The following is a 16148-nucleotide window of genomic DNA, read 5'->3' on the forward strand; positions in this document are numbered from 1 at the left end:
GTATATGTAAAGTGGCATCAAAAAGCTTTGACAGATAACAGAGCCTCTATTATCCAGGCCTAATCAGGATTCCTCTCTGACCTCATGGAGTCACCCTCAACTTTATTTAGAGAATTTGAAACAGCCCTCATTAAAAAGGGCTTCAACAACAAATTCGACCACTCCAGCTGCCATGTATATATCTGGGTGTGTATATATCAAAGTAAAAGTAAAGAGGGATAATAACTACTGTGTGGTGGACAAGAACCAAATGGTAATGTTTGACTCTGCACCCAGCGATGGACTGAGTTCAGTTTAGAAACACTACAGCATACTTGAAGAGGTAACAGGATCAACATGCCAGAATGGCAGCTGTAACCAATAAGCATTCAACATCGAAATACCAAACCAGAACACATTTACCTTTTGGTTTTTTTGCTGATATTAATACAGACTCATCCCCTTATTTCACCCTGTGTAGATTTCTTGACGCCCCTAATTCAATTTCATTATTTGACCTGCAGAGACATGAAAAAAAGTACAATTAAACATTGGGCATTTGTCAATAACTTGCCTGATCCTGCTACCAATACTGAGCGATGGAAGGAGTGAAATTGCTTCCAGCAGGATCTGTGACAAATGACTTCCTCTGTCTTTGCCAAGTTCCTCACTGTGCTATTTTAACATGGTTATTACAAATATCACTGAGATTAATTTCACCCCATTACATAGGTTTATTATGGCACAAGTGCCTTCCCTCTAATTTCTCTGAATTTCTGCTGGTTTCCACACATTGTGCATTGACTGTATGACCAAAGACTGGGACCAGGGATGGTGAATTCTTGAGTCATCCCCAGTACTGTTTAGCACCAGTCACAGAACAGTTCTGTTAAGCTGGACCCCCTCACTTTTCCAACCTTCCTAAAGGCAAGTTCTTGGCAATAACAACAACTTGCATTTATATAAAGTAGCAAAATGTCCCAAGGCGCTTCACTGCAGTGCTATTAGACAATGTTTGACACTTAACGTGATGACTCAATACAGCAGACAAGAAACAGTTAAACTTTATTACAGAGAGATTTACAGGTGTTTTCATGTTTGACCAGGACTCTCATCAGGAAGCTCCCCCCCCCCACAACCTCCCCGGATTGCCCACGCTGAAAACTCACTGGTTGGAGCCCCCGCAGTACATCACGTGACCCCCGATTGACAGAAGGGAGGGACTATACCCCCAGTTACCACGCTAAGCCACATAAGGAAATCTGGAGCATTTTAAAGGGGGTAAGAGAGGGAGAGAAGTGAAGAAGTTTAGAGAGGGAATTCCAGAGCCTAGATAGCTGAAAGCATGGCCATCAATAGTAGAGTGATGAAAATTTGGCCAGTGCAAGAGGCCAGAATTTTACAAGCATCTCAGTGTTGCAGGATTCTGTGACATCCTGAGCAATGTACAATACACAGTTGAATAATAATCTATTAGAGCTCATATCCTTTAGATATCTTATTGTTAGATTCTCCCCAGGTGAAGGTAGAGACATAAGGGCTTATTTACTAGTGATTTCAGTTTCAGATTTCAGAGGAACAAGGCAGGGCGATGGGATTAGTTTTGAATTGCACCACCACAAAGCCAGTGCCACGTGGTGGGCCTCATGCTTCTTTCTGCAATATAAATGTCTATAGCTCAATAACCCTTACACCAATCATTCAACAGGCACCTTTTGGGGGGAGGTGGCAGGGTTTGGGGGACTGGGTTTCACTGGCACCTAGTCCCATGTGCACATGTTGTCGAAATGTATTCCCTATTATCCCATTCCAGCCAGGCACACAAACCAATCCAGGAGGTGACAAGCAAAGCTCAGCAATATGAACACTCAATGTGCGCACTACTGAGAGAAAAGAAAATATATGGGAGCATAGAAATGTGAAAATTCAGAGACAAGACAGCTGAAGGCATGACCACCTGTGGTGGAGGTGAAGGGTGGGCGTAATAAACTTGATGTAACAGACAGGTTTCTTACTTGAAAAAGATAACTTTATTACAGAGCTCTTTTAGAAGCTACATGCTTGAACCAGGTTCATGACATAAAGCTCCACCCCTAAGATTTCCTGCGCTTAGGGCTCATTCGTCAGTACAATCATGTGACCCCTACAATCACTACATTTCCTCCCCCTTTAGTTTTTTTTACATTTCCTATTTACAAAAAATAGCTTAAGCCACAACATATACATATATGCACAGGTCATGCAATTAAAAATTAAGTCTCTAAGATGGTTTTCTAATTCGGTTAGAACGATGTAGCTCTACCGCTTGAGATTCTCTCACAGGATCGACATGAACAGGAACTGCAGCATCAGGGACACCCTTAAACAATGGCAGTTCAGGATTAGGTAATTCAACAGAGACATCAGGTATGTCTATTCTAGGTCAATCTGTCACCTCAGGGGTTCAAGATTTGACATTTGGCTGTTGGAATATCTCTCTACTCCTTAGATGATCCACATGTTTTTGAACAATCCAGTCTTCCACTTCCACTCAGAATACTAAGGGTCCAGTTTCAGAGACAATTATACCAGGAACCCAACTAGGTCCATTTCCAAACTTCCGCACAAAAACTGTATCTCCCACAGTAAATCTTCGAGCTTTGCTATGAACATCGTGATTCAATTTCTAACTACTCTGATTCTTCTTTACCTTCCCCTCTAAGTTTGGAAACACCAGACCTAACCTTGTACGAAGCTGGTGTTTCATCAGTAATTCAGTCAGTATTGAACCCGTAGTTGCATGAGGAGTCGTACGATATTTGAGAAGAAAATGGGAAAGTCAAGTTTCTAAAGTACCTTCGGAGAACTTCTTCATTCCTGATTTGATAGTTTGCACAGCTCTTTCAGCTAACCCATTTGATGAGGGGTGATATGGTGCTGTTTTAATATGTTTAATTCCATTTAAACTCATGAATCTCTGAAATTATGTACTAGTGAAGACAGTACCATTATCCAAAATAATGGCTTCTGGTAGGCCATGCACATTAAAATATTGGCAAAGATTTCCAATAGTTACACACAATGTCAGCGATCTAACTTCATACACGTCCATCCACTTAGAATGCGCATCAATGATCAATAAAAACATGGTACCTAAAAATGGACCCGCATATTCTATATGTAGTCTAATCCAGGGTCGACCTGGCCACTCCCATGGACGCAGTGGAGCTGAAACGGGCAACTTCTGTTGTTGCTGACACCGGAGACAGTGCTTGACTGTGCTTTCAATGTCACTGTCTATGCCTGGCCACCAGACATAGCTTCACGCAAGCATCTTCATCTTCAATATGCCTTGATGCGCACTGTGAAACTCTGTCAAGAGTGGTTCCCTTCATAGCGAAGGACAATGACTCTTGATCCCCACAACAAGATTCCATCTTGTCAGCTTAACTCTGTTTTACAGGCATGGAATTGTCTTATCTCTTCAGACACTGGTGAATTTGACCACCCTTATAATACCTCATCTCAGACTTTTGACAAAATTGGATCCCTGTATGTCCAATTCCTTTGTTTTGCACAGACTGGCGTAGAGACCAAGAAATTCAACACAAGTACAACTTCTTGTGGCACTGGAGCATGTATAATGCTATCTGGTAATGGAAGAAGACTGAGCATGCCTGCATTTGCAATATGCACACCTGGACGGTGCATAAAGCTGTATTCATACGCTGATAAAATCAAAGCCCAATGTTGAATTCTTGCTAATGCTATTGGCGAATGGCTTTATCCTCTCTGAATAAACCCATTAGTGGTTTATGGTCTGACACTATGGTGAAATGTTGTTCATGCAGATACTGGTGGAATTTCTTCACTCCAAATATCAAATTGAACCTTCCTTTTCAAGTTGGAAATAACCCTTCTCGGCTGCAGAGGGGGTTCTGAAAACATAGCCTATTGGCCTATCTGATCGGATTTCCGTCTTTTCTCCTTCTGTTTGCCACAGGGTTTTGTCTCGTCCTTCATTCTGATTTCACAGTCAGCCAAATTTCTCTCTGGTGAAATCTTAACTTGGTTCAGTTCAGTGGTGGAGCTTGAATGGCTTCATTACCCACTCGCATCTTGGAAAGTTCCACAACTCTTTATTCTAATGCCTCTTTTGTTTTAATCAGCTGATTCTTCAGCTCTTCTGTCTCCTTGTATCTTTTGGCTTCCTCCTGGAACATTGTTCAGTCTTTTCCACCAACTATTTATTTGGTTTGTTCAGAGTGGCACTATCTTTATTTTGTTTCTTTTCATGATTTTCCTATGGAACCAACTCTGACCTGAGGGATCCTTGCAGCCTGTGAAGGTCCTTCGATTCTCCTAACTCATTCTGAAATACACTGTCATATTCCCTTATCAACTCAGAAACTCCTCCTGTTCTCACTTGAAATATTTCTGACCAGTTGAGCTTAATTTTTTGTAAGAAGTTGCGGCCCAGAAGACTAGGTCCTTCACCTGTTACAATGATCATTGGGAGCTGGGCTGTCTGTTGCCTGTAGGATACGGGTACTTGGTGATGCCTTTTAGCTGTATTGACTCTCCAGTGTAGGTCTTCAGTTGAGCCGTGGCCTACTCCTGATTCAGTGGCTGGATACCTTCATTTAGGTATTTAAATGTGTGTTCTCCCACCACTGCGGTTGAGGATCCTTATCTACCCCTATGATTAGAGGCTTCCCATTCACTTGAAGGGTGACGGTTATTGGTTCAATTTTTACTGTTTTGACATTGTATAGGGAATAAATATCAGTATCAGTAGCTTCTGGTTCTGTTATATTGTGCACTTCAATCATCTTGGTTTGCCGTCTGATTGGCTGTCCTGATTTCACCCTGCAATGCTTTATTAGATGCCCTTTTTTGTGGCAGTAATGGCATTCTGCCTCTTTAAATCTGCATATTTATCAGTACGTGAATACCCCCACATTGGCAACAGATGAATTTCTGAATTGCTGGTGAGATGCTTCCAGTATGCCTTTTTGTTTTTGAGCAGTAGAGACTGACACCCGCTTTGCAGTTGTCTCTCTGGTTTTCGCACCATGTCCGGGGGTAGGTTCCCGCCCCAACTAAAGAACGGTACCTTGTAAAGCCTGCGAGCCCCACTCAGCACTCTCCATGGCTAGTGCTATTTCCATGGTGCACTTCAAACCGATGTTAACTTCTGCAAGGAAACGGTGTTGAACAACGTCGTCTTGAATGCCACAAACTAACCGATCCCGCAACGTCATTGAGTACGTCTCCGAAGTCGCAGTGCTCAGTCAACTATTTCAACAGCTACATGAGTTGCAATGGACTTCCCCAAGGCCCTTACTCTGGATTTAAACTTAAATCTCTGCGTAATTACCGATGGCTTTGGCTGAAAATGCATCTTCACGAGGTCTACCAATTCGTTAAAAGATTTAGAATTAGGTGCGTTCAGAGTCATCAAACTGTGGATGAGACTGTATGTCTTGCTACCAAGGACACTTAAATGAATTGCTTTCTGCTTCTCCTCCGCTGTTAATTCATTCACCAAAAAATGAAAACCTAGGCACTCTTTGTATTGTCTCCAATCTTCCATGGACGAATCATAAGGGTCGATTCTGCCGAAAAGTGGCATGACTGGTGAGTATACTTTTCTTTCTTTCCTTAAGAATTAATGTATTCACATTCACAAGATGAGGTGCAGCATCAGAGCTATTTATCCTCGTTGCCAATGTAATAAACTTAATGTACCAGACAGGTTTCTTACTTGAAAAAGATAACTTTATTACAGAGTTGTTTTAGAAGCTACATGCTTGAAGCAGGTCCATGACATAAATCTCCACCCCTAAGGTTACGTGCGCTTAGGGCTTATTCATCAGTACAATCATGTGATCCCTAAAGGCAGTAGGAAAGGCTATATCTACAATCACTACAGTGGGGGTGCACAAGAGGCAAGAGTTGGAGGAACACAGACTTTACAGAAAGATGTAGGGCTGGAGGAAGTTACAGAGATCAGGAGGATTGTGAGGCCATGGAGGGATAGAGAGGGGGTAAAGCTTTGGAGAGATTTGAACAAGCAGATAAGAAAGTTAGTGAGATATCGATGGAATGAGAGTCAATGCTGCTGTCAAAGAAGAGCTGAGAGTTACCTGGAATTCTGGGCAAAATTCTTCAACCAACACTACTAAAAACACCTTAAACTTACTCATTTCATTTGCTTCGTTGCTGTTTGTTGAATATTGCTGTGTACAAAATGGTTGCTGTATTTGCTACATATCGACAGTCTTCCACAGCATTTCCAAAAGTCATTAATTGCATGAGGCATTTCTGAGATAAGGCCCTAAATACATGCAGGTCTTTCTCAGTTAATGGCCAAACATTTCAACTTACCTTGAAACAACTGATAACAATTTCAACACAATGGGATCCCAACATCGATGTTGCCACTTGACCAGCCGGCCTGCTTCACAGGCTTCATTTAATGGTGTCTTAAATGAAAAGATCAATAAAGGTGACTGGCTACCATCTACCACAAGACATTAGCTCAGAAATTTTCACTGAGGTAAGGAGATTTCTTGGCTGCTTTCCTCTCCCTTAAGAATTCATTGATCAAAAGCTCACAAGGGCAAATGATTTAGAGTATTGAAACTGCAATTGATATCCTCAGCCTTGTGTCCAATGATGTTTTATAGAGAACATGGTGCCTTTTCACATTGTATGTCTAACTTCGTGGGACAGAGTGTTGGGTTGGTGACCACCAATCTTGTTTTAAAAGCAGGACAGCCTGATTTTGATGGAAGATTTTGAAGTACTAAAGAAAACAAAAAGGCAAAGTGCTTTTTAAAATGGTACATTCAAAATTAAATTTTAGCCCCATAACAATGGACAGATGAGGATTCTGCCATCTTTACTGGATTATCTTTGTGCAGAAAATAATACGGTATCTTCCCTTAAGGCATTCATTGGGAAAAGTGAAAGACTTGCTTTTATCTAGCACCCTTCATGATCACCGCATATTTCAAAGTGCTTTACAACCATTCAAGTGCTTCTGAAGTGTTGGCCCTGTTGTAATGTAGAAAACACAAGAGGTAGACTTCACACCTCTTTGGTTGCGCGTAGAGTCCATAGCTCTCGGGTCAGCGAATCACAGAGCAGGAACCTAATGTATCACAAGCATTCACGTCCCTTCAGGCAGTGAGTCTTGGGGTGCTGTACACTCGTTGTTGGTTCTGAGACGCTGAGGCGCAAATGAGTTGACACGGAGCCAGCTTCATGATAGAGACACACTGAGTCTGCCAACCCAAAGGAGCTCAGCCTGCTTGTGGAAAATCGAGAGACCAAGGGAGAACCAGGCCTCACTATTGCTGAGTTGTTCGGCTGCGTGAGACTTGGCTGCACTCCAACATGTAAAAATGGCTCACAAGAGAGCAGGTTATTTTTGGTCATTCTCATGATATGTATTGACCATCCCTGGAAGTCCTTGAAAAATGGTGGTGGTCGTCCTCCGTGAACCACTTGCAGTCTGTTTGGTGAAGGTGCTCCCACAGTGCTGTTTGTCAGGAAGCTCCAGGACTTTGACCCATGCAGCAGTGATGAAGGAATGGTTATTTATGGTTGAAGTCAGGGTGCTGTGTGAGGTTTGGAGGGGAAAGTATTTCCCATGCACCTGCTGCCCTTGTCCTTCTAGGTGGCAAAATTTGCGGGTTTGGAAGGTGCTATCGAAGAAGCCTTAGTGAGTTACCACAGTGCATCTTGCAGATGGTTCACACTGCTGCCACTGTGCGCTGGTGGTGATGGAAGTGAGTGATTAAAATGGGGGATGGGCTGCTGATCAAGCCGGCAGCTTTGTCCGGGACGGTGTTGGGCTTCTTGAGTGTTGTTGCAGCTGCACCTATCAAGGCAAGTGCAGAGAATTCCATCACACTTCTCCACTTGTGCCTTGGAATTGATGGAGAGGCTTCAGTGAATCACTTGCTGCAGAATACCCAGATTCTGAGGTGCTGTGGGATCCACAGCACATGTATGACTGGTGTAGTAGAGATGCTGGTCAGTGTTGATGGTCTGCACAGGTTAGCTTTATCTTCAGTCACTGGAGGGGGAATCAATTCGAAACTGAACTGGGAAACAGAAGAGAACACAGCATGGGCAGTGATGCCTGTGGATACAAAGGTCATTTCATTCATGAGGCAGATCTCACTGTCGCTGCTGAGTGATGGGCTGTCATTCGTCAAATGAGCCATTGTAATCCGTCCATGGTACCACATGCTCGGCCATAACTCCCAATATTTCTTGACCGTCGCGCTGATCAACGGATGTTTATCTATTCCGCAACAATGATGGTCTTCGAAACATTGTCTGGTGGAGGGGGTGAATGAGGTTAAAAATAAGTGCAATGAGCTTTTTCTTTTCTTTCTGTCTCTTTCTCGGTTAGGAAACGCAACTGCTTCTGGGTTTCACAGAGTTGAGGGAAAGAAAAAGAAAACAGCTCAACTGCTTTATTGGCAATCTGTCTGGTGTGCCAAACAGTGGAAGTGGAAGTGAGAAACCAAAAATGACATTTCACGACGCCCATTCACCTCTCTACCCCTCCGGCCCACGCAAGTCAGAATCAGTGGGCAGGGATCTAAATTTAGCCTCTGGGTGCAATATTTAGCCTTTATCGCAATGACAAAGAAAACCCCAGGATGTGGTTGAGGGTAGGAAGTTGATGAGAGAAGTGCGCTCTCTCACTTTTGACGTCACTGCCCCCTGCAAGAACCAAGAGCATATTGTAACAGGTCATTTTTTTTTTTGTTAAGACTTAGTGTTCAACAAGAATAAATTGCAGTTATACAGGGTTGGATTTTCTAGCAGGCATTGCGGCTCCTACGGTAGGCCCACACTGGGGTCCTGAACCCGTCCATGTTGTGAATGCGCCCATCGGCACAACTTTCGGTGAGGCGGCCTTCTAATGGCTCGCTTCCATGCTTGCTATCTTACTAAGGGTGGTGGGTGGGCTCCCGAGTTTGCAGGCCTGGTCAGAGGGCGCGCAGTAATGTCAGGCCATCATGTCCCACCAGGAGAGGTGGGCATTGCTGAGGCCTCATCGTGGAGATGCCCTTGGCTTCCTGCGTAGAATTAATCAAATACAGAGGCCCAATGTTGGTAAGTCCCCAGGTTGGAAGGAAAACTCCTCCACAGGACTACTGACGAACAGCCTTTCAACGTCATGGCTCCATCAATGGGGTATGGAGCCTCCGGAAGGCCACAACAAATGAGCTGTCGGCCTCTATACACGGATGAAGGGGGTCACTCCAATGTCGGTAAAATGCCGACGCTGACACAAAATGGTCCCTATGTGGGGCCCTAATTAATTTATTGCCTACCTCTGTGGAGCGGGTAGCCAACCTGGTTCCCAGTCTGCGCCTGGGGAAGCTCCCTGAAGCTGGGAATGCATCAGGAAGCCGCCCCAATGCAGCTCCCTCTTATTTTCCTGGTTCCCCTCCCCACACTTCAGCGTCATCTCTACAGGGCTGGGAAACCTCAACCTACGGAATCCTTAACATCATAAAGCATCTCAAGGCATTGCACTAGAGCAGTATCTGGCACAATCTTGACATTGAGCCAGCTAATGAGATATTAGTACACGTGACCAAAAGCTTGGTCAGAGAGGTAAGTGTGACTTAAACAAGGACAGAGAGGTAAAGAGGCAGAGAGATTTAGGGAAGAAATTCCAGAGCTTAAGGTCTTGGCAGTTGAAGGCACTGCTACCAACACTGAAGCAATGAAAACTCGGATGCGGAAGAAGCTAGGACTTGAGGAAACCTTAGAGGCTTGCAGAGTTGGGGGAAATTCCAGAGATAGGGAGTGTGGGGGGAGGGGAGCGGCGATGCCATGGATGGATTTGAACAGAAACACGGGGATATTAAAATCAGGGAGCTATGTTCACTCAGTAAGCACAGCGAGCACAAGGTGATGGGCTACTTATGGATGAGGAAGACAATTCAGTCCACCTTAACTCCCCACTCAGAAATATTCCAGAGTAATTAAATTGCTGGCTCTCATTGCAGACAGTGTGCGCTATAAAACAATGGCCCAAATTTGCAGCTCCGTGGGTGGGCATGAAACAGACCACCATCTGCGATTGGCCCCTGACCGTGATTTCACGCTGGCTGGCCAATTAACTGCCAGCCAGAGGAAGCGCACGCTGATATGAGGAGCGCTGCCTAGGATGGGGGGGGCAGGAGGAGGGCGGGCGCTGACATAAGCGCGGACGTGGAGGAGCGCAGAATGAAAGCTCCCTGAAGGCAGAGAGCTGCCTCAGGGAGCTGAAGGATTTAAACGGAAAAAATAAAGGTTTTAAAAACTGGGGCAAAAAAATGTCCACGCATCAGAATCAGTCACTGGAAAGAACAGATAATGAAAATTCTGTGCAAACATTTTTTTTTAATTAATATCGGAAAGCTCACCCCGCCCTTGGATGAGGTTTCTTGAAAAATGCAAAGGCCGCCTGGCCGATTCGCCCGCTCGCCAGTCGTAACGTTGGTCGGGCAGCAAAAGAAATCCCACTTAATTGCGTCGTTAATGGGCTTAATAGCCCTCTTAATTGTTGGCGGGCGCGCTTCCAAGCTTAGCACGCGCCCGCTGACCGAAATTTCGCTCAATGATGTCGGGGCGCTCGCCCGATGTCACTGTGAGCTATTTTACGCTCGAGCATGTTGGGTGCCGCACGAAAAATTCTGCCCAATGGACACGTGGTCCCAATTTCCTTGACCTGTTGGACAGGCTCCCTGCCTATTTCTAGCACTTTCTGCATTTTTTCCTCAATTTCCAGTGCATTTTTTCACATTTTCAGCATATTATGGAATGGATTTTCTGCCATGCAGACTCAGTAGACAGAAAATCTAATTGATGATATATTACAATTAATTAACCTTTCTCATGCAAAGATAAAGATTACTTTCTGTGCGGCTCTGGGGCTGATTTTGTCTTTGGTAAACTTATTTTTGATGGAAAATTATAGTTGTGACGTCCTTGGAGTAACTGCCTACACTCCAATGAAACTGCCCTTATCAGGAACATCTTAACCACTACTGAAATCACCCTCTTTTACTACACTCACAAACTCTGCTACACCAATCAAAACACGAATGCCACATCAATAGAGAACAATTATTTTATGCATGTTATTGTAACGTTTCAAGAACTTTGAGAAGATTTATGACAGAATACAAGGTGCAGGGCCATTGCTTTACACTGTTCTGCCCTGCTTGCAGCATCCATTTCGGACAATATTTATGCCTCAACTAACATCACTGAAACAAATTCTCTGGTCATTATTTCATTACTGTTTGTGGGATTTTAATGTGTGCAAATTGGCTGCCATTTACACTTCAAAAGTGCTTCTTTATTAATTATGAGGACAGGTGGCTTAGACTAGGATTGTATTCCCTTGAGTATGAAAGGTTAAGGGTCATCTAATTGAGGTGTTTAAGAAGCTTAAAGGAATTGATAGGGTAGATAGAGAGAAACTATTCCTTTTGGTGTGGAGGCGCAGAGTTCATATCACAGGAAATATAACTTTAAAATTAGCTAGGCTATTTGGGGATCATGTCAGGAAACAGTTCTTGACACAAACAATAGAGGAAATCTGGAACTCTGTCCCCCAAGAACTGTTGAGGCTGAGGGTCAACTGAAAATTTCAAAGGTGAGATTGATAAATGCATTTTAGGCAAGGGTATTTCAGGTTACGGAACCAAGATTGATAAATGGAGTTAAATGGAGCCATGATCTAAGTGAATTGCAGGACAGGATCAGGGCTCAAGATATCTACTCCTCTTCCTATGTTCTTGCTGCAAGGGAAATCCCCTGAAGATAGTGTATCAGTGACAATGAATCTGTCATCAGATTTTCTCTGATTCTGCTGACATGGGTATTCACTACTTCGATACACCAGATGCACATTTTCCCCATCTTATGAATAACCAGGGCAGAATTAGAAGTTTCAGCTGCTCTGGGGCAACTGATAGGGACATCGGTCTGATGGCTCCCCAGGCCTCATTAGAACATTTCAGTTGTGCAGTTGTTGGGATGCAATCTTCACAGGGGTTTAACTGTAATTTTAAATCTGAGATGGATAGTTTTTGCTACACTTGGGGTACAAAATGGATTCAGAGCCAAGCCACATAGATGGTATTAAGATACAGATTAGCAATGATCTAATGGAATGATGGAAAAGGCTCAAGGGGCCAAATGGCCTCCTGCAACTTCTATTGTCCTGTATGCACTTTTGAAGAGTAGTCACTGTTGCAATGTAGGACATTCAACAGCCACTATGTGGACAGAAAGATCCCACAAACAGCAATGAGACAAATTTTTTATTGATGTTGATTGATGTCCATGTGTGGATGTTGAAAATGGAAAATGATTGTAGCTGCACCTCTGTCAAACAACCTGCAGCACTCACCACCTGGGCTCATAGGAAAATGGTCACTTGAGCAAGTTATAAGAGGCTGCTGGCACCCAAGGAACATTGCCAGGGCAAGAATAAACCTCTTCGGGAAATTGGAGAAAACATAAATAAAATCGAAGTCAAGGCAAAGGAAAAGACAATATTGGGGGAAGAAGTGCTCTGGTCTGTGGGTGAGTTAGATCTTCCAGTTGAATAGATTCACAGCATTGTTACACTCTGAACATCTATAAGCAATTCATTCCCCATTATGTTTACACTGACCTACCAGATAGGAAGATTACAGTCTCAGACAAGCTTGAATCAATTATTCCAAAATGTCGAACACATTTGACTGCAGTTGAATCACCTAAGATGGTGAAGTAAAGCTGGCAATGACAAGGTGCAAAACACAAGTAGCACACAGTGGGTAAAAGCCAGTTGTGTTAACTGTAGAGTATCTCAAGTGTCAGCTCTCACAACACAGGAAATGCACATATGGTATGAACTACAGTTGGCTGGGACTCTATAGGGCCTGCATCAAGTCCTCAAGACAGAAGATGCAAGATGCAGGGAGCATTGGCACATCAAGGCAGAGGAATTGGTACTTCGGGAGTCAAGACAAGATCAAGGAGACGATTGTTCTTTTTGTTTCATCGCACCCTTTGCTTGCAGAATAGTGTGATGGGACTTGAGCACAAAATCTAGACTGACACTCCAATGCAGTTCTGAGGGAGTGGTGCACTGTTGGAGGTGCCATCGTTTGGTTAACATGTTAATCCAAGGACCTGTCTGATCTCCTGGGTGGATATAAAAAATTCCCAGGCATTATTTCAAAGAGAGTACGGGAGTTCTCCCCAATATCTTGACCAAATCTATCCCTCAAATGACACCTAAGACAGCTGATCTGGCCACTGATTTCATTGCTGTTTGTTGGAGCTTGTTGTACACAAATTGGCCACCGCAGTTCCAACATTGCAACAGTGACCACACTTTAAAAAGCGCTTAGTTGGCTACAAAGCATTTTAGGATGTCCTGAGGTCGTGAAAGGCACTATTATAAATTTAAGCTGGTTTTCCTGAGAGGATGTTTAACAGGGTGTATAACAGTCTCAAGGCCACAAAGTAAATGTCTATGGCCATAGTCATCTTCATACCAGCTGATCAGGCTCTTAGTCCTTCACAGTGAGAAGGCTTTATAAACTCCAGTAACCCTTTGGATATGAGTATCCCATTGGTGTCAGTGCCACAGCTCCTGCCTCCACTGTGTCTGAAGTGAGGCTCAAACCTAATACTTACTGACTCAAAGATAAGATTGTTTCCCTCAAGTCAAAGGGCTTCTCTGGATGAGTTGAAACCAATTGTAAATGAATCTCATGTGGCTGCTTAAAAATAACAACGTTTTCAAACGTTGTTCTATGGGGGTCTCCTCTGCAAATACTGGTATGCTCCCAGAGAACTCATAAAATGCCAAAGACCCAGTGCAAATACTCGCATAATCTCAGGTATTCCCTGCAAATGTTCTCACAATTTCAGGAGCCCAATCCAATAAAACATATAATCCCAAACATCCCACCCAATACTATCACATTCCCAATGACCCCTTCCAATACTGACACTGAGTCAGTGACCACTGCAAATAATCACACATTTCTAGTGTAATTAACAGCAGTGGTGCTGCATCGCACAACAATAGCTTGTATTTATGTAGCACCTTTAATATAATAACACATCCCAAGGTGCTTCACAGGGGCATTATAAAACAAAGTATGACGCTGAGCCACATAAAATGATATTAGGACAGATGACTAAAAGTTTGGTCAAATAGGTAGGTTTAAGGAGTGTTTTAAAGGAGGAAAAAAAGATTGCGGGGTTAGGGAAGGAAATCAAGAAATTAGTGCCTAGACAGCTGAAGGCACGGTCACCAATGGTGGAATGATTACAGTCGGGGACACTTGAGGAACACAGGCATCTTGGAGTGTTGTGGGGTTGGAGAAGATTACAGAGATGGGGAGAGAGAGGCCATGGAGGGAATGGAAAACAAGAATGAAAATTTAAAAATCGAGATAAGCAGATCAGTGAACATAGGAGTGATAGGTTAACAGGGTTTGGTGCAACTTAGGGCACAGGCAGCAGAGTTTTGGATAACCTCAAGTTAATGGAGTGTAGAACAAGGATAATAAGCATGATAATTTCACATAGATGGTTTCCATTATCCGTGTGGACATAGGAAAAGTTGACAGGAAATGCAAGAGATGTAATATTTTACACATTCATGTGCTTATTTGTGGACACTGAGGAAGTGCATTAAGTACTTTCCATCCCCTTTAAGCTGTGCAAACTACACATGGCACCTACTTTTATCAGCTTGTCAGAGACTCTTTATTGGCTCTAACAACTGCACTGTACCATGTCCAAATCTAGAAACAAGGCACAGCTATAATGGGAAGGTAATCATCAAGCTACACATCACCTTATACTGACAATTGTCATCGCTCACAGATTAAGACTTCCTTTCTTCACTGTTTATGACAAAAACATGCACATATATTTTATAGCTAAATAAAAGGTGGGAACAATTAAAGAAAGTCTGCAATGTAGATCAGAGAGGTCAAAGTCTGCCGGGTTTTATTCATGGTACAAAATTGTCTAAAATACTTCTGATGTCTGAACGATGGTGTTTGCTTGTTTCTGCCAAATGTTGAAATAGTTTTCACAGGATTTTCATCCGAGTGCATCAATGTTATTAATATCTCACAGCGTGGCATTAACCTCAGGACAGCTGTGAGATAGGCCCTCCTCAAGGTATGTGAAATAATAAAACAGATGGGCAAGGTAAACATGGGATGTTACTGTAACACAAGTCAAAACAATAGGTGGAGAATCTAAGTTTAAGTTAGTGAAGGAATAAGAAGTTTAAAACCAATAGCTGATCATTGGCTTTACTTATGTAAGTCAGAAAATATACTAAAGTTTGAGAAGGAACATGTGACAGGAAGTGAATGCTTTAATCAAGGCTTTTATCATGAAGAGTCAATCGTCCACAATGATGCACCCACAAAATTAAAAGCATGTGTAGTCTTCAGGTTGAAGGGAGTTTAGAGGTTGGTGCATAATTCGCAGGTGTTATTTAGTTCTCACTCTGTATTCATACATTCAGTTCTCATTGTCACGTTTCCACTGTAAATTCCTATGCTGACTAGAAGTACATGCAAACATAAGGAGGTAGAAATTAAGCCTTGTTGCACCCATTTCCCGAATGGCCTCTGCCCCAAGGACACCTGAAAATATCCAAACAGAAATTGAACCAAGCCATTTTTACAGTCATCTGGGGCATTAGATCCTTTGCATTTTTCTAATATATACACACATCTGCAACATATACCCACACATATAGTATATAGATAAATGCGAAAGTATACGCATGTGCAGCTTACACACATATGCACATATAAGCACAAGTGCAGTAGGCACACATGCAACATAAAGCGTGCAGTAAAAACATATACTGTCATTGTCGGCTGTCCTTCAATTCGAGGATGACAATAAATGCAGTATATACGCATACATGCAGCATATATACATATGCAGTAAACATACACGTTTACAGTATTTATATATAAATATATATCTTTACACACACACACAAGGTACACATATTCCACAAACAGGGAGGTTGTCACAAGGCTAAATATTTTCCTGGCCGTCTCTGACGTCTGGCAAACATCTGCAACATTTAAATTTCTACAACAAAACGTCAGTCG

General features: G+C 42.9%; 1 protein-coding gene across 1 annotated transcript in view; it reads right to left on the reverse strand.

The window, feature by feature from the left end:
• The window catches only part of LOC121291157 (transcription factor HIVEP3), a 370482-nt gene that overhangs the window by 226465 nt on the left and 127869 nt on the right, over positions 1-16148 (reverse strand). Inside the window, exon 3 of the mRNA XM_041212244.1 lies at positions 403-497. The gene's annotated coding sequence lies outside the window, so the exon portion shown is untranslated. The remainder of the gene's footprint in view (positions 1-402; positions 498-16148) is intronic.

This window comes from Carcharodon carcharias, chromosome 19 (assembly GCF_017639515.1).
Source record: "Carcharodon carcharias isolate sCarCar2 chromosome 19, sCarCar2.pri, whole genome shotgun sequence".
NCBI lineage: Eukaryota > Metazoa > Chordata > Chondrichthyes > Lamniformes > Lamnidae > Carcharodon > Carcharodon carcharias.